Consider the following 17,916-nt stretch of genomic DNA (forward strand, 5'->3'; position numbering starts at 1 on the left):
TTCAGCTGGTAATTAAAAATCATTTTTCTTCATTCTCTAAATTATTTAATTTATAAAGCAAAAGGTTTACAGACTGAAAATACCAAGTCACTTCTGCTATTAAAGTTGTATCATGACCCGAACGGCCACCAAGAAGGTCCACAACAGGCTGAGGGCGAAGGGAAATCGAGATTCATGGAGCAACTGCCATATCCCATATGTCACAGATCCCGGTAAGGGGGCCAACAGTAGAAAAAAGGCCCCCTACAAGTAGACATTTTCCATAACCTGACAGACACAAGGAATCAGAAGAAAAATAAGCTTGCTGCTAGGACCTCACCCCCAGAACAGATTCATTTCTCATAGACTCCAACGACTACACAGAGCCAGCTTGAACTCATGCTGGGAACCCAGATCCAGAGACTGCCAGTGCTCTGCTCCACTGTCGCTCAGATTTGCTGTTACTGCATTGACTAAGCAACCCTGTTTGATGGGCTATACAACCAAAAACTGGAACAGGAAAGGCAATTACAGAGAGGCACAAAACAGTGTAGCCTCTTGCTTGACAATCAGGTGGTGGTCCAGTACAAGGCCCAGGCTACAGCACCCACCACCTAAGCCTGAGTAGATCAGTGTAGCAACTACTGACTATGCAGATCAATATCACACTGCTTCATCAAACACTTCATCTGGCAAGGAAACTGCAACCTGTATGCATAGGCCCTGATTGCAGCAGCTGGGCCAGAAACAGGAGAGACAGACAGCACTCAAGGGATGCTGCTTTTGCATAGAAAGATGTTTATTTTAAAAAGATTTAAAAGTGATCAGGGACACATGAGAGGGAGTCAGAAACCATGGCATAGATTTGGTGAGTGACCAGCTTTCCAATAGTATTTCCCAATGGATTCTCCCATCTATTTGCAAAATGCTGCAGATACACACCAAAAGCTCCAGACAGGATAGAGTCAGTGTGAGCCACTGATCCCCATGAAATAAAGCATCAAAATCATACAGCAAGGATATCATAGGGTAGTCTGTCCTCCTCCAAAAGTGAGTATAACAATGTAATTCCTTTACAGCAAACATCACCAGAGGACTGGAGATTCAAACTGATGATGTACAAAAAGCAACAAAAGATAAGAGTTAGCACAGCCCAAAAGGCAAGAAAAAATGATGGGATAAGTTAGGAGCAAAGAAGTATAAAGGACACAAAAAGAAAAATAAAAAATGAACAGGTCTAGCAGATGTCTTGGAAAGGAGCTCTGACTGATAAAACTAGTTATTTGTCTTCAACTGAATCCTCAGAGGGCTCAGATGAAGGAGAAATAGAGGGCCAGGCACAGGGCTTAAAGACACTATATATTGTGCGATAGCCACCTTGATTCTAAAAATCTCCAAAAAAATGATACATATGCTCCCTCCTCTAGCATAATCAGGAAGAGAAAAGAAATAAACAGGAAAGATAAAAAAATGATTAGGAAAAAAAGCAAAAAACAAGAGCAAAGTTGATTCGTAACTGGATTCTTACCTTTTACATGTTAGCAAATCTGATAGGTCAAAGGAAGCCCTGTCCACACTCACATGCAGGCCGATGCAATATCGGGCTCTCAGGTCAGTACACCGCTTAACAGGCAGTTGGACGTGTGTTTTGGACGTGCCAGACTGACATGTCAGTGAAAGGATCAATTCCCTTTCAGAAGGCTGTCCAGAAAGGGGATTGGTCCATTCACTGACAAGTGTCGGTGAAAAAGGACAAATCTGGAACAGCCCTGCCAGGGACATGGGAAAGGAGCTCTGGCTAGGCTGGGCGCCCAATGCAGAGTGCTAGAGATGTACAAATTATCCATTGTGCATCCCTTTTAGCGCTGCAGCTCATTTGCCTATTGCATCGAGCAGCCAGGAGAGGTGCTTGTGCACACATTCCCAAAAAATGTGTCCCCAGTTTGGACACTTTTTTTTTTTTTTTAATTGTACACGATATTGCATCAGCTTCATAGATTGTAGCAGTGTATCAGGTCAAAGGGGTCCTATTTCGTAAGGTTATCCAGTAGCAAGAGTCAGGGAAAAAATATGCCGGCACTTGCAGGACAATGCATATGGTAGGGAAATCTTCACCTACAGATATATAAAAGCTTTCAAAATACGGAGGGGTATTCACCCTGCAATTCAATTTCAGCAGTGGGTTCAGACATAGGCAGGCCTGCAGAGTGATCATTAATACAGACTACCAAAAGCTGATACAAAGCTGGTCACATGAAAGGGGGCTACCTCAAGTGCAGGACAAGTGTCTGTCATATTACATATTAGATGCTTGACAAGCCATGGTAGTATGCCTATAAAGATGCCTGCAGGGCCTGATACAAAGTAGTGGGAGGTTTAGAAAAGAAAAGTTTCTCTTGTTCTAGATGACACTAAGATCTGAAACAGTGTGAATACACCTGAGGGAACAGACTGACTCAGAAGAGATCTAAGAAAGCTTGAGCAGTGGTTGGTTGATTGGCTGCAACCATTCAATACTAAGAAATGTACCGCTACACATTTGAGGTTCAGAAATCAAAGGGAGCAGTATACAATGGGGGGCAGGAGGGAGACATACTGATATTCAAAAAAAGAGACTTCTGAGGTGATTATATCTCGGGCTTTTGATTTTAGGAGTTTATAGAACGTAAATTTTAGTGTTTATTTTTTAAGCTGATTGGGAGCTTTTGAACATACTTATAATGGTATTTTTAGAAGTATTTTATGTTATATTTATTGGATTGCTTTGTCAGCTATTTCAAATTAACAATACATTTTATAAATAGTATTTTTCAGAAGCTCTACTTCCAATTTTTCATCCAAATCCTGAGCACTCTCCCTATCACCACTACACCACTTATCTCAGGATTCTCAGAACCCACACATTCTCACCCCCTTCCAGCACTGGCCCACTGCCAATTACAACCCCACACAACCCAAATATTCTTACCTCTATCACCAGAGTCCTCCACAGCTTCAGCATTCTCATTCCTTCCCAGTACAATTGTCTCCCCATCCCCACCACCACAGCCCTAAAGCCTGCATCAGCCCCTCAGTGTTCCATTCCCTAGCTCTCATCCTGACCTGCAGGAGCAACTTGTGCAGCCTCAGTTGTGAGCCACCTCCTCCAGTCTGCTCAGGAAGTTCTCCAATAGCCAGGTATATTTGGGTGACGAGACAGAGAATGTACATGTACAGGAAAGGAATCAGATAGGCCCCTTGAGTGTGTGAAAGTATGATCAGAGGTTAGTACAGGATGTCATGGTAAAGACATGTTCTTAAAATAGTGAATGAGGATATGAGAAACAGACACTACCTTGTACAAAGTCAGCGTATAGTTTGTTAGGGAGTATTCTAATATTTTTGCTAAGAAAAGATAACAGACACACAGTAAAGCTTAAAGAAATTAGAGGCTTTCCAGTAGCCCAGAACCCATGGCGCCTTCTGCAGCTTCCCCCCTCCCTCCTTTATTAAAAGTTGTTTGAAATACTTTGCAGCTTCCCCCTCTCCTTCACCCACAACCCTCCCTTTTTCTCTAACTTGAAGTCTGCAAGCTTCAAGGCCACGAGCAGATTGAATCTGAGCACAAAATGGAGATATGACAATTAAAAGTATAAGCCCACTACTTACTTCAAATCAGGTGGGACATTAAGAGTTAAATCTTAACCTTGATTGACTGCATCAGTCAAGCATAGCACAAGTTTTGCAGAGATTGAAAGCTGACACACCTGGCAGTTACCCTGGATTAGAATAGACCAGTGATGGCGAACTCTAGTCCTCGAGTGCCACAAACAGGCCAGGTTTTCAGGATATCCATAATGAATATACATGAGATAGCAAATGTTGCTTACCTGTAACAGGTGTTCTCACAGGACACCTCACATATGGGTGATATCAAAGGATGGAGCCCAATCATGGAACACTTGTCAAAGTTTCTAGAACTTTGAATGGCACCTATTGGGCATGCCCAGCATGGCACTAACCCTGCAGCCAGCAGGTGTCCCCCTTCAGTCTTGTTTAAAAGCTACAGGAAGTGCCGAAAAATAAAATAAACGTCACAAACCCAACACCGTGGAGTGGCAGGCGGGTTTCGTGAGGACTAACATCCTGCTGTCCTGTGAGAACACCTGTTACAGGTAAGCAACATTTGCTTTCTCACAGGACAAGCAGGATGGTAAGTCCTCACATATGGGTGAGTACCGAGCTGAGGATGTCCGAGTATGCACCAAATGTACCCAGGTGTGCAAGGCACTACGACTGGGGTGACGTTTGGCAGAGGACATCCTGAACCCTACCGGTTCAGGATGCCCTTCCGGGCAGGTGGAAGGATGTTGGTACATCAAGTTGTGAAGAAGTTACGCAGGACAGATTGGTCGAAGATGGAATCTTGACTTCTGGCCTTGTCCAAGCAAAAGTGGGCTGTAAAGGTATGGAGAGAAATCCAGGTGGCAGCCCTGCAAATGTCAGGAAGCGGCACCGAGCGTAGGTGTGCTACTGAAGTCACCATGGCCCTCACAGAGTGTGCTTTAACACAGTCTTGAAGTGGAATGCCTGCTTGCTAATAGCAAAAGGATATGCAGTCCGCTAACCAGGAGGAGAGAGTCCGCTTACCCACAGGCTGCCCCAATTTAAATGAATGGAAAGAGACAAATAATTGAGTGCTTTTCCTGTGGGCAGCTGTACGGTCTAGGTAAAAGGCTAGAGCCTGTTTGCAGTCAAGGGTATGCAGAGCCTGCTCTCCTGGACTGGCATGGAGCCTGGGAAAAAAGGTAGGTTGTATAATGGATTGATTAAGATGAAACTCCGAAACTACCTTAGGTAAGAATTTAGGGTGAGTGCGGAGTACTGCCTGGTCCTGCAGAAGTTTAGTGTAAGGCGGATAGGTAACTAGAGCCTGTAATTCACTAACTCTGCGAACGGAAGTGATTGCCAAAAGGAAAATCACTTTCCATGTGAGATATCGAAGGTCATAGGATTGAAGAGGCTCGAATGGTGGTTTCATGAGCCGACCCAAAACGAGGTTGAGGTCCCAAGAAGGGGCCGGAGGACGCAGAGGAGGCTTGAGGTGAAGCAAGCCTTTCAAAAAACGTGTTACAAGGGGTTGTAGTGATATGGGAACTATCAGTACAACCCCTACCACACTGACATGCATCCTGATGAAGTTTTTAGACCTGACTCTTGACAAGTGCCAGAGATAGTCCAGAAACTTTGTGATTGGACAGGTAAAGGGGTGAAGGGATTGAGAAGAGCACCATGATATGAACCTGGGCCATTTGTAAGAATATGATTTCCTTGTGAAAGGCTTCTGTGAAACAATCAGGACCCGGGAAAGTGGTTCAGAAAGGTTAAGTGGCTGAAGGATTAACCTTTCAACATCCATGCCGTAAGGGACAAGGCTTGAAGATTGGGGTGGCGTAGGCACCCATCGTTTTGAGTGATTAGAAGCGGGTATTTTCCCAAGGGAATGTGCCAGTGAATGGAGAGATACTGAAGTATTGGAAATCACACTTGGCGCGGCCAGTGATGTGCTATCAGGATCATGGTTCCCTTGTCCTGATGTAACTTCACGAGAGTCTTCGAGGGAAGTGGAGGGAATGCATATAGGAGACCGGTTGCCCATGATAGGGAGAACGCGTCTCTTGGCTGATAGTGTTGGCTGCGAGTGAGAGAGGTGACGCAAAGAGGTGTATTTGAGGATAACTCCATTGTTGGAAGATCGAGATCGCTACTGAAGGGTTGAGAGACCACTTGTGCGGCTGGAAGGTGCGACTTAGTTTGTCTGCCAACACATTGTCCACTCCTGGCAAGTAGGTGGCCCTGAGGTACATCGAATGGGAGACGGCCTCCGCCCATATCTGCGCAGCTTCCTGACACAGAAGGTAGGAGCCCGTCCCTTCCTATTTGTTGATGTACCACAAGGCAACCTGGTTGTCCGTCTGGATCAGGATGACTTGGTTGGAGAGGCGATCCTGAAATACCCTGAGAGCATATCTGATTGCTCGCAGTTCCAGGAAATTTATTTGATGTTTGGCTTCCTCTGGAGACCAAGATCCTTGTGTCTGCAGATCAGCCACGTGGGCTCCCCAGCCAAGGTTGGAAGCATCGGTGGTGAGAGTTATTTGAGGGTCTGGAGCCTGGAAGGGCAAGCCTTGGAGGAGATTGACCTGATTTCTCCACCAGGCGAGAGACTGACGGAGTGAGTCAGTTACGTGGACAATGGTCGACAGGGGCTGAATGGATTAAGTCCATTGTGACCTTAGAGTCCACTGCATGACTCTCATGGCCAAGCGGGCCATTGGAGTGACCTGAACTGAGGATGCCATGTGTCCCAGGAGGATGAGAAAGTGGTGTGCAGTCGTGGAGTGCTGAGACTGCAGCTGGTGTGCCAGAGACACGAGAGTGAGAGCTCGCTGTTGAGGCAGAAAAACCTTTGCCTGCAAGGTGTCAAAGTCTACCCCAATGAACGATAAGGTTTGAGATGGGACTAAGTAGGATTTGTCGTAGTTGACGAGAAATCCGAGTGAAATTAGAGTATGTAAAGTAAGATGCAGGGACGACAGAGCAGCTTGCTGAGTGGGGGCCCTGATTAACCAATCGTCTAGATAGGGGTAGACGTGAACACCTTGAGTCCTGAGGAAGGCTGCAACTACGACAAGGCATTTTGTGAAGACTCGTGGTGCAGACGCGAGGCTGAATGGAAGCACTCGGTACTGATAGTGCTTGGGGCCTACTAGAAACCTCAGGTATTTGCGATGAGATGGAATTATCGTGATATGAGTGTAAGCGTCCTGGAGGTCTAGAGAGCAGAGCCAGTCTCCTCTTTGTAGAAGAGGAAGAAGCGAGCCCAAGGTTACCATTTTGAACTTCTCTGGCTGAAAGTACTTGTGGAGGGCACGTAGATGCAGAATTGGACGAACGCCTCCTGATTTTTTGGGAATTAGAAAGTACCAGGAATAGAACACTAGGTCTTGTTGGGAAAAGGGCACTGGCTCTATTGCCTTGGACTGGATGAGGAGGGAGACCTCCTGTTCCAGAAGGATGGAGTGATCGGATGTTCTCCACATCAGTAGAGGTGGGGAGTCCGGTGGAATGGAGAGAAAGTTCAGACGATAACCTTGAGCAATTATCGCTAGGACCCACTGGTCTGAGGTGATTGATGCCACCTGTTGTTGAAATGACACAATCGACCTCCCACTGATATGTGGGGCAATGGAAGCTGGCTGCTGCTCTCTATGCAGGAGTCAAAATCCGGAAGCAGGGCCCGGCTGAGGAGCTGCTTGCGGTTTTTGTTTTTGTGTCTGACGAGACTGGGCTTTTTTAAACGGTCTCGTAGAACGGGTTCTAGTTGGTGGAGGGTACGACTTCTTCGGGCGGAAGAATGACTTCTTAGTCCTTCTGAATGGGCTGTTTTGAAGAGTACTCAGAAGGCATCAGAAAGAGCTGTCTTAGGGTCTCATGATGGTCCTTGAGTTCCGTCACTGTTCGTTGAATGTGCTCGCCAAACAGATTATCTCCTACACAAGGCAGGTCGGATAATCTGTCTTATACTTCAGGGCGAATGTCGGAAGATTTGAGCCAGGCCCATCGTCTTGCCGAGATAGCAGCTGCAGATACCCTGGTATTAGTGTCAAAGATATCGTAAGATGATCTGATCTCATGCTTGCCTGCCTCAAAACTCTTGTTTACTAGGGTTTGGAGTTGCTCTTGAAATTGCTGAGGCAGGGAGTCTGTTAAGTCTTGTATCTGCTTAAATAAGACCCTATTATATTGGGTCATATAGAGCTGATAAGAGGCAATTCTGGAAATGAGCATTGCTCCCTGGAAGACACGGCGACCAATGGCATCTAGAAATTTCTGTTCCTTGCCTGGGGGAAAGGAAGTGTGAGGTTTTGATCTCCTTGCTCTTTTCTGGGCAGATTCGACAACCACAGATTGGTGATCCAATTGAGGTTTGTGAAAGCCTGGAGCTGACTGAACGAGATAGGTGGTATCAGCTTTCCTGTGGACTGGAGCAACAGAGCCAGGATGTTCCCAGTTCTTTTTGAGGAGATCCAGAAGAACTTGGTGGATAGGGATGGAGGTTATTTCCTTGGGAGCATCCAGGAATTGTAACAGCTCCATCATTTGATGCCTGTCATCTTGTTCAGTCTGCAATTGGAAGGGAACCAATTCAGACATTTCCTTCACAAAATTTATAAAGGAAAGGTCCTCTGGAGGAGAACGCTTTCTAATTTCAGTAGGTGAAGGTGGTGAAGGCAAATCATCGGTGTCTGGTGAAGAATCATCAGTCCAGGTGTTGTAGGGATCAGCACCTGCTCCTCTAGGGACTAGAGGAGGACGGGGCGGTGGGATCCCTGAAAGTCCTGGTCAAGGCTCCGAAGGACTGGAAGGAATAACTGGAGGCACCGATGAGGGCATCGAAGGCACCGTGCAGGCATCGATGGATGACTCTGTGGCGTCGGACGCATTGGCGGCACCGACGGACGGATCGGCGGCACTGACGGACGGATCAGCATCGATGGCTGAGGCATCGGCAGAACTCCCGATGGAGGGATGCGGAATGGTGTTTCTCCTCCCGATGACTAAGCAAACGGGGAGGGCACCGGAGCCATCGGTGACCCGGGGGGTCCATCGGTGGAAAAGTGGCCATAAGCACTTCCATCCTCGAGAGCAGCGGTGCCAACGCTGCTGGAATCGGGTCAGTGGTCGGTTCCGCAATTGGTACCGAGTAAGCAACCCGGAATCCACCATGGATGGCCTCCTGAACCATCCGGTCCAGTTCTTCTTGGAGACCTGGAGCAAGCAGCCCCGGCTCTGGAACAGAAGAAGGCTGCAGAGGCATAGCCGGAGGGATCACCGTTAAAGGCGGAGTCGCGGCTCCCGATACCCTGTCGGGCGAGGGTTGCCTCAGTGATCTGGTCGCCGAAAAGGTCGGTGCCTTTTCTGGACAGGGTTTCTTCGACAGCGGCTCAGACAATGTTGAGGTCGATGATTTCGCTCCCTCGATGGTCCGAGACTTTCGATGCCGGTGGTGATGTTTATCTCTACGATGCCCTCGGTCCTGAGGGTGTGTAGAAGGTGTCAGAGGCTGTGAAGTCATCGATGCCGGACTGTCACCAGCCAGAGGTCGATGCTGGCGTGAAGTTTACGGTGCTGGTTCTGACGATGTCAATGCAATAGACTGTGTCGGGGTTTGAGCACGGAAGAGAAGTTCCATCTCTTTTCCATTCTAGCCTTGCAACCTTTTGGTGTCATAAAGGCACATTTGGTGCAGGTTAGGACATCGTGATCACATCCGAGACACATTACACAGACTTTGTGAGGGTCTGTGATGGACATGGTGCAATTACAGTCCGGGCACCGGCAGTACCCAGACACCATGGCCATGAAAAAATTGAGCCGCGGTACGATTGACGGCCATTAGGCCGCTAGGGCCAAACTCGACAGTAATCGACAGAAAATGGGTAAAAAACTTACCGGAGTACCGCAGCTTGAAAAAGTTGAAGGAGGGACCCCTGTGGGGTAAATTAAGTGTTAGTAATTCCATGAGGAAAATTCCTGTCAGGAATCTCTGCAGAGCTCCTTAACCATGTGGCTACTGCTGCGTGGAAAAAAGAAAACTGAAGGGGTACCCCTGCTGGCTGCAGGGTTAGTGCCATGCTGGGCATGCCCAGTAGGTGCCAGTCAAAGTTCTAGAAACTTTGACAAAGGTGTTCCGTGATTGAGCTCCATCCTGTGACGTCACCCATACGTGAGGACTACCATCCTGCTTGTCCTGAGAGAAAGATTTACAAACAATGGAGGCAGGGCATGCAAATCTTTCTCATGCATATTTGTTGTAGCTATCCTGAAAACTTGGCCTGTTTGTGGCACTCGAGGACTGGAGTTCACCATCACTGGTATAGATCTTATAGATAATAGTAGTGATTATCTAAAACATGACAGTGATACACATATACTGATTTTCTGGTTATTATTTTTGGGTGATTTACAGAATGTGTTAGGTTAGAGAAAGTGCAGAGCTAGTGGTCACAAAATGGTGATTAGAAGCTGTGGGCAAAGATACCGGTAAGTAGTCCATCATTTTCATATGCAGTAGTTTTCTCTTATTGGTAGCTTGGCAATATTTCAGCAAAGTTAGACAAAGAAATCCATTCTAAGCACATGTAGTCCAAAAGGCATATAACCCCAGCACACCATACCCCAGACAGATTCCCTGCTGTGAGCTGATTCTAAATAGACAGCACACCAAATCTAGCAATGACAAGGGATCTCCAGTGCTGACCTGTCTCCAACTAAGAACCTGCTTTGCTGATTCATTATCTGGGAGGACATGGAGACACATTTCCAGGAAGGTGACAGCTTCCACTAGGCTTTTGTATATAAATATTCACTATTAGTTGAGGAATTGAGATATTTACTTTTGCTTATTGTGCTGATATATGGTATATATTCTGTTTTTGTTTATTTGTCTCAGGTGTTCGCCTAAGCACCAATTTTGTGCATATATTATACAGAAAATATAGTTTTACATTGTTTCACATAAGACAATCAATATTATTTTCTTAGTGTGTCTATGTTTAGTTTGTCTACTATACCAGGTGACAGCTGAAGCAGCAGCATCACTCTTTCCCCTGACAGAAGCAGCAACATATTGTTCCCATATAGGAGAAAGAGCCTGGGAGCAGACTATCCACTGTCTCAGTCCCTAGTCCATGTACTTTAATGAGTATTTTGCTATTGCTGTGATGGGCCTTGGATTTGATCCAGCATTTATTGACAAGGTCCACAGGTGTGACAGGATACTTCTTCCATCCTGTCCTGGACCATTGTCAAAAAAACACCAAAAGTCAGGCAGTCTGAAAATCTTGTATAAATCTTGTCTTTTTCCTTTGCTTAGGTTGACACTGCGCTGGAAATAATACAATTGAGTTCCTTTTTTACAACAGCGCTGTTATTCCCATATAGGAGATGTTACACAAATTTGCCCCAACTACTAAGCAATCACCTCAAACTCCTTTTATAGAGCTTTTTGATGTCCTCCTCAAGTCAGTCTTGAGCTGCAAGTCCTCCTGGCTTTAGAGAGCTGATATGCACCTGGAGTGGTAGTTCTAAGTTTTCTATTGTCCTTCCCGACCTCCCCTGCTCTTCTGGCTACTCTCTCTTCAGTTTAACAAGATGCTATCCCTTTCAGGTCCTGCCAGCTCTCTCCCCCTTTGTTTCCCTGCCTTGCCATACTCCAAACCAGCTTTACCTGTCTCTCCCAGGGTGTTGGTTCTATGGAACTACATTACCCATAAACAAGACCATACTTTTTCTGTGCTCACTTGGGACATGTCTTCATCTGGATCTCCCCAATTCTCCTGGGTGACTGGTGCAGTGTGTTTCTACATGTTTCAGAAACATTAGCCAAAAGGCCTCTAATTAAATTTACACTGTTTTCCTTCTCTTTCCCACTTTTCTCTCTACAGAACTCACCGTTATTCTGGCAAGCTCTTAGCTCAGTCTTGCTAGGCCAGCTCTGCGTTTGCGAGGTTCTAGTGCAGGGCGGTGTTTATTGATTAAAACAGATAGCTCCAGTTTTCTCCTCAGAGATGCTTTATCTGTGTTTATCGGATTTAACTGATAATCAAAAGCCCTAATTATATCTGATGATTTCAAGGTAGTGAAACAGTGCACCAAGACAGGAGCCAGAGCCACAGGGATGCTAAGGTGCAAATCAAAAGATATAACTAGTAGAAAATAGTAAACAATTATGGTGTTACGTGGGTTGATGTTCAGACTTTACCAGGACCATTGTGTCCAGTTCTAGAAGCTGCACCGCTGGAAGGACACAGACAAAAAGGGGATGATATACAGAAGGGCTACCAAAATGGTCTAAGTATAAGGGGAGCTATGGAAGGGGACAGGTCCCAAATGCCCTTCAAAATGAGACAAAGATCTAAACATGTATATTCTAAAGGATACAAGAGAAAGGGAACATGTGATAGACACATTCAAATATACAATATAAAAGATTAATACACAAGAAACTTTCTACAATGAAAAGAAAGTTCAAATACAAGGGTTCATATGATGAGGCTCCAAGAAGGTGGACTCAAGATTATCAGAAAATATTTTTTTTTCACATAAAGGATGGTGGATGCATACAATGCCTTCCCAGAGTAGGTGAGGAAAGCTAAAATGGATGAAGTGGAGTAGCAGCCTAGTGGTTATAAGCACTTGGCTGCAAACCAGGGACGCCAGGGTTTAAATCTCACTGTTGCGCTCCTTGTGACTTTGGGCAAGTCACTTTACCCTCCACAGCCTCAGGTACAAACTTAACTCTTGACTTACTAAGGCTTTACTTCCATTCTGTGGCTATAGGGAAAAATGCTTAATAAATGAATCCCTTAGATATTAAGTCCTCTGGGGACAGAAAAATACCTATGGTACCTGAATATAATCCTGCTTTGAAGTGCCAAAAGGTGAAACATAAATCAAAAATAAAATAGCATATTTCCAGAAGGCATAAGATAAGCACAGAGATTCCTTAGCTGAATACAAAAGAAGAGATATGAGAAGCATGAACTACTATGTTGTTAAGCCCTACCCAACAATTCAAAGTGTTGGGGCTGCCAGAATGAATGTAAAGTGAGTAATATGAAATGTCAGAAATCCTAGTGTTGTGGTGCTTACAGCCCCCATTACAGACAAAACTTGTAAAGGAAAACAGTGAAGAGGCAGTGAAATACTTTCTGACATGTTACACATGAAGTCATTCTTGTTCTCCTAGGTTTTTTTATTTTTGATCACAGGCAGTTTTATAATTACTAACATTAAAAGCATGACATTTGTGCTTCAGCCTCAGGCTTGTTTTCTTAGACATATAGACACTGTAAATTAGATAAAGATGCTGAGCTACAAGGTTATAGAACAGATATAAGGACAATTGACATTCCATCTAAGATTATAGAACACTTTGAACAGACACAATAAGGCCAGTTAACAGTCCAACTAATTGCGAACCATGGATAATATCATTTACATACAAGGTGAGAATAATTAGCATGGAGAGCAAATTACCATATGGCCATTCAGATTATTTGTTTATATTAGAAAGCCAATCACAAAACTCCTGACAATTATGTAAACCAGTTTAGGTGTTGGAAATGTATTATTGTAAAATCTATAGAAAGTCTTGTTATCAGTGAACTATTTGAGAGAGTTTATCTTGATGCCTTGCATGGCAGTCTGCTTCTCCATAAGGTGCCTTATACAATATTTAAGATTTATATTTTATAGCAGTTAAATAAAAAACCTTTTCTCTTTAGCTGTTGGTTCTAAGCATCTATTTTCAGAGAACCACAACACTGGCAGAAAGCAAGTTGCTTACCATAGTATTTTCTATAGACAGCAAGATGAATTACACAGAACATGCGGGTGATGTCATCTGGCAGCACTAAACACACTCATCTCTCCTAGCTAGTAGATATTTATTGAGCATATGTGGGAGCTCCTACACGTAGGTTGACTCGTGAGCCACATTTCATAACAGAGCTTAATCCAGCTAGGCAGTCGATACTCCAAGAAGACGGGTGGTTATTTTGCATGACTAATACATCCTGATATCTATGGAAAACACCATTTAAAATAAACAAACTAGCTTTTTCTATCAATAAACAGGCTGAATTAGTCTTGACATGTGGGGAGTCTTAAGCTGATGGTTACAGTGGAGCATTTACCGAGTAAGCAACCCGGAATCCACCATGGATAGGAGACTACTGAAAGAACAGGTTGCACAAAACTGCTTCGCCAAATTTACTCTTACCTCTTGACAAATTTTTCAGACAATAATGGAATTAAAGGTGTGAGCAAACAACCATGTTGCAGCTTTGCATATGTCTTCAAGGGGCACTTCTTGCAAATGGGACATGGAAGCTCATTTGATGAGCTTTGATAGCATCTGTGATTTGCAAGTCTGCTGAAGTGTACCAGTGCTGAATATATTCCACTATCTAGTTGGACAAAGTACATTTAGGGATCACTATTCCAAATCTGGTTGGGTCATATGGAACAAAGAGCTGTGAAGTTTGATTATGTGGATCAGTTATTTTCCTGTAGCTTGAAGTTTACTGACTTATTTAGCCAAAGTTACTGCTACCAGGAAAACTATTTTCTATGTCAAGAACTGTCACCCAAAATGTTCACAGAGCGGCTTCATTAACTGAGAAAGGACAAGTTCAAGGCCCATGGAACTGGAAGTTTCTGCACAAGAGTTGTCACATGCCAGATACTTTCCATAAATCTTGAAACCTGTGGATGAGTAGAAAAGGGCTTATTGTCTATCGTGACAATGGCAGAAAGGAAAGGAGGAGGTGTGGCATTATAAATAAAAAACAGTATTAAAGCAACAGCATTGCTCAGCTTACAAGGTAAGGAAGAGGAACTGCGGGTTAATTTGGAAAGGGGGAATGGAATATCTGTTTATATTTTATATATAACCTCCTAACACAGCTTACTCCCAACGCCATCACGCCTTCCAGCACATATCACCACCCTGACAAATACATTTCTCTCCAATCCTTTGAACCTATCACAACCTTAGAGATCCAAGCAGTATTGAAGAAAATGAAACCTTCTTCACATCCCTTTGACCAAATCCCGTCCAAACTGCTACTTCTAATCCCTGACACCATCTCCAAATCACTGGCTGACATCATTAACTGTTCTTTATCCCAGGGAATCTATCCAGACGATCTTAAACTAGCCTCCATCAAACCACTCCTAAAGAAACTGAACTTGGATCCTTAAAGACCCCAACAGCTTCCGCCCGATCTCCAACCTTCCATTCATAGCCAAGGTCATGGAAAAACTAGTTAATACACAACTATCGGATTATACAGAAGATCACAAAATTCTGTTCCCCACCCAATATGGATTCCGAAAAGCATTAAATACTGAATCGCTACTCATTTCCCTGACAGACTACCTCATCATGGGCCTCGATAAAGGTCATACCTTTTTACTGATTCTCCTGGACCTCTCAGCAGCACATGACACTGTTAACCACTCCATCCTCCTAAACCAGCTGACAAACATTGGCATAACAGGAACTGCTCTGGCCTGGTTCAAAACATTCCTTGGGAACAGAGGCTACAAGGTTAAAATTTACAATAAAGAATGTCAACATTATCTTTCCTCCCTAGGAGTTCCCCAGGGTTCCTCCCTCTCCCCCATGCTCTTCAACATCTACCTTCTTCCACTTTGCCAGCTGTTAACCAAACTGAACCTAAAACACTTCTTGTACGCTGACAATGTCCAGATCGTGATCCCCCTTAAAGAATCCATCACAAAAACACTTGAATTTTGGGAAAACTGCCTTCAAGAAATCAACTGCCTCCTTACCAGCTTAAACTTAATACTAAACTCTTCAAAAAGTGAACTCCTTCTTATATCCCCTGAAAACAGCAAAATCACTACGAATCCACCAGCCAACCTTCACATCTCACAAGCAAGAGACTTAGGAGTTATTATTGATAACCGTTTAAACCTAAAATCATTTATTAACCAAACAACTAAGGAATGTTTTCATAAACTACATGTCCTGAAAAGAATAAAACCACTCTTCCACTTTCACGATTACAGAACAGTTCTGCAAGCAATAATCTTCTCTAAGACAGACTACTGTAACTCTATCTTATTAGGTCTCCCCTCGTCTCACACCAAACCTCTTCAAATGGTCCAAAACACGGCAGCCAGAATATTGACAAACACGAGGAGAAGAGAACATATATCTCCCATCCTCAAAGACCTACTCTGGCTGCCAATTCACTACAGAATCATGCATAAGTCCATTACCTTTGTCACGATCACGCCCCTCTGCTCAGCACGCTGTGGGCTTTGCTGGGCTTCAGGCCTCCGGCTCAGCTTATATACCCGGTCCCGTCCACTTGTACAGCTCATGCACAGCACTGCTAGGGACTCCTCCAACATCTAGTCAGAGTGCCAGGCCTAGTCCTGGCACTCCCAAACAGTACAAAGGAAAAAAGGGCTTTATTACAAAAAGGGTTTAATGTAGCCCTGCAGCCTCACCGGCTGCAGCCTTGCAACAATGCCTGGTGGATCTTACAAACCCCAAACCTAACTGCTTAGGTTTTCTTTAGCAAGCTCAGAGTTAAACAGCATTCAAACCATAATTTCCTTCCAACCTCTCTTAAACATCCTTGTATAAACCCAGGATTTACCATCCCCCAACCTCCTGGTTATTCCACCTCCATAGAGGAACAGCTGGAGCTTTCCTCTCCCCAGCTTACCTCCATCTCCTCCTCCAGAGACTCTGAAGAGCCGGGCTTTTGTGGCCAGCTCCACCACAGTGGCACACCCTCTTCCTCAGCTTCCATAGACTCTGCTGAGTCATAGGGATCATTCCCAATTTCCTCCACCTGTTCCTGCACACTCTCCAGCCAGGGGTCAGGTGTCGGTTCGGGGAACCTGGGAAGTGTAGTCTTTGCTACCTTCCTCAGCGCCCTCCGGTGGCTAGGTTTGGTACTGCCAGCTTCTGCTTTTCTGTGTCCCGGCTGTTTCTGCCCCTGGCCAGGTCGTATTGCATCACACCACTATCTACAAAGCCATCCATCACCATGCTCCACTCAACATACAAATCCCATTCAAAAAACATACCTCCACCAGATCTATCAGAGAGGTTTACAGAGAATCTTTACAAGTACCACACACCAAAACTGCTCAACATATAACCTTTAGAGACCGGGCCTTCTCTACAGCAGGACCACCACTATGGAACTCCATCCCACTGGATCTTCAACAGGAACCATGCCTGCTAACTTTCAGAATAAGGCTTAAGACGTGGTTGTTTAAGCAAGCCTTTCCAGACCACAACTGATTCCTAATTCACCGACAACCTCAGTCAGACATTCTTAGAACATTGTAAACAATTGTAAATAATTGCTCTTCTGTTAAATTCCTCTCGCCTTTTTCTCCTTCTCCTAGTTTTAAACATCCCTGTTTTATTGTAACTTCAGAGTTTCTCTTCACTTGTTACAGTTCTATCTTATTTTCATTTTACACCCCTTGTTAAATGTAAACCAGCATGATGTGAACTTTATCACGAATGCCAGTATATAAAAACACTAAATAAATAAAATAAATAAATAAATATATTGGTGTAATATACAGACCTTCACCACAGACAGAGGAGATGTATATAATGGAATATATTCACAGGACTGCTGTGAAAGGGGAGGCACTGCTTCTAGGGGAATTTTAATCTTTCAGATGTTGACTGGGACATTCCAAGTAAAGTATCTTCTAGAAACAGAGAGATCCTGGATTCTCTGAAAGAACTGTTCTATCAACTGGTAATGGAACCCACCCAGGAGGGGGTGATACTGGACTTGGTGCTACCAATGGGACAACATTTCTGATGTTGAAATGAATAATGCACTGGGAACCAGTGACCAATGGATGGTGTGGTTCAATATTAGGACACAAGAGATGAAGGTTCATTCTAAGGCGAGGGACCTAGACTTCAGGACAACTAACTCTCTCAAAATTGTAGAGATTACTTACCTGATAATCTCCTTTTCCTTAGTGTATGCAGATGGACTCAGAACAAGTGGGTATAGTGTGCTCGTGCTAGCAGTTGGAGACGGATCTGACGTCAGCACGGGTACATATACCCCCACAGGAAGTGAAGCAACTCAGTAATCTTCCTTGCAAAAGCTGTTATGGATATATGTACTGACCGATCAAGTAATTAATGAAAACAGGATTCCCCTGACCAATTGACAGTAGCTGGAGACCGCCAGCGTTCCCAACCGGAAGGCGTCGACACCTGGTAGAGGGGACGCTCTCATGTAAGAAATGACATGCCTTACCTGGAATTGGTGAAACCCATGTATACTGGCAGCCGGGCGGGAT

The 17,916-nt window shown here is 44.5% G+C and overlaps 1 protein-coding gene across 1 annotated transcript in view; it reads right to left on the reverse strand.

Annotated features, from left to right (window-relative positions):
• ATP9B (ATPase phospholipid transporting 9B (putative)) overlaps positions 1-17,916 on the reverse strand; it is a 1,157,977-nt gene that overhangs the window by 651,751 nt on the left and 488,310 nt on the right. The gene's annotated exons all lie outside the window — the stretch shown is intronic.

The sequence above is a fragment of the Rhinatrema bivittatum genome, chromosome 2, assembly GCF_901001135.1.
Source record: "Rhinatrema bivittatum chromosome 2, aRhiBiv1.1, whole genome shotgun sequence".
NCBI classification, from domain to species: Eukaryota; Metazoa; Chordata; class Amphibia; order Gymnophiona; family Rhinatrematidae; genus Rhinatrema; species Rhinatrema bivittatum.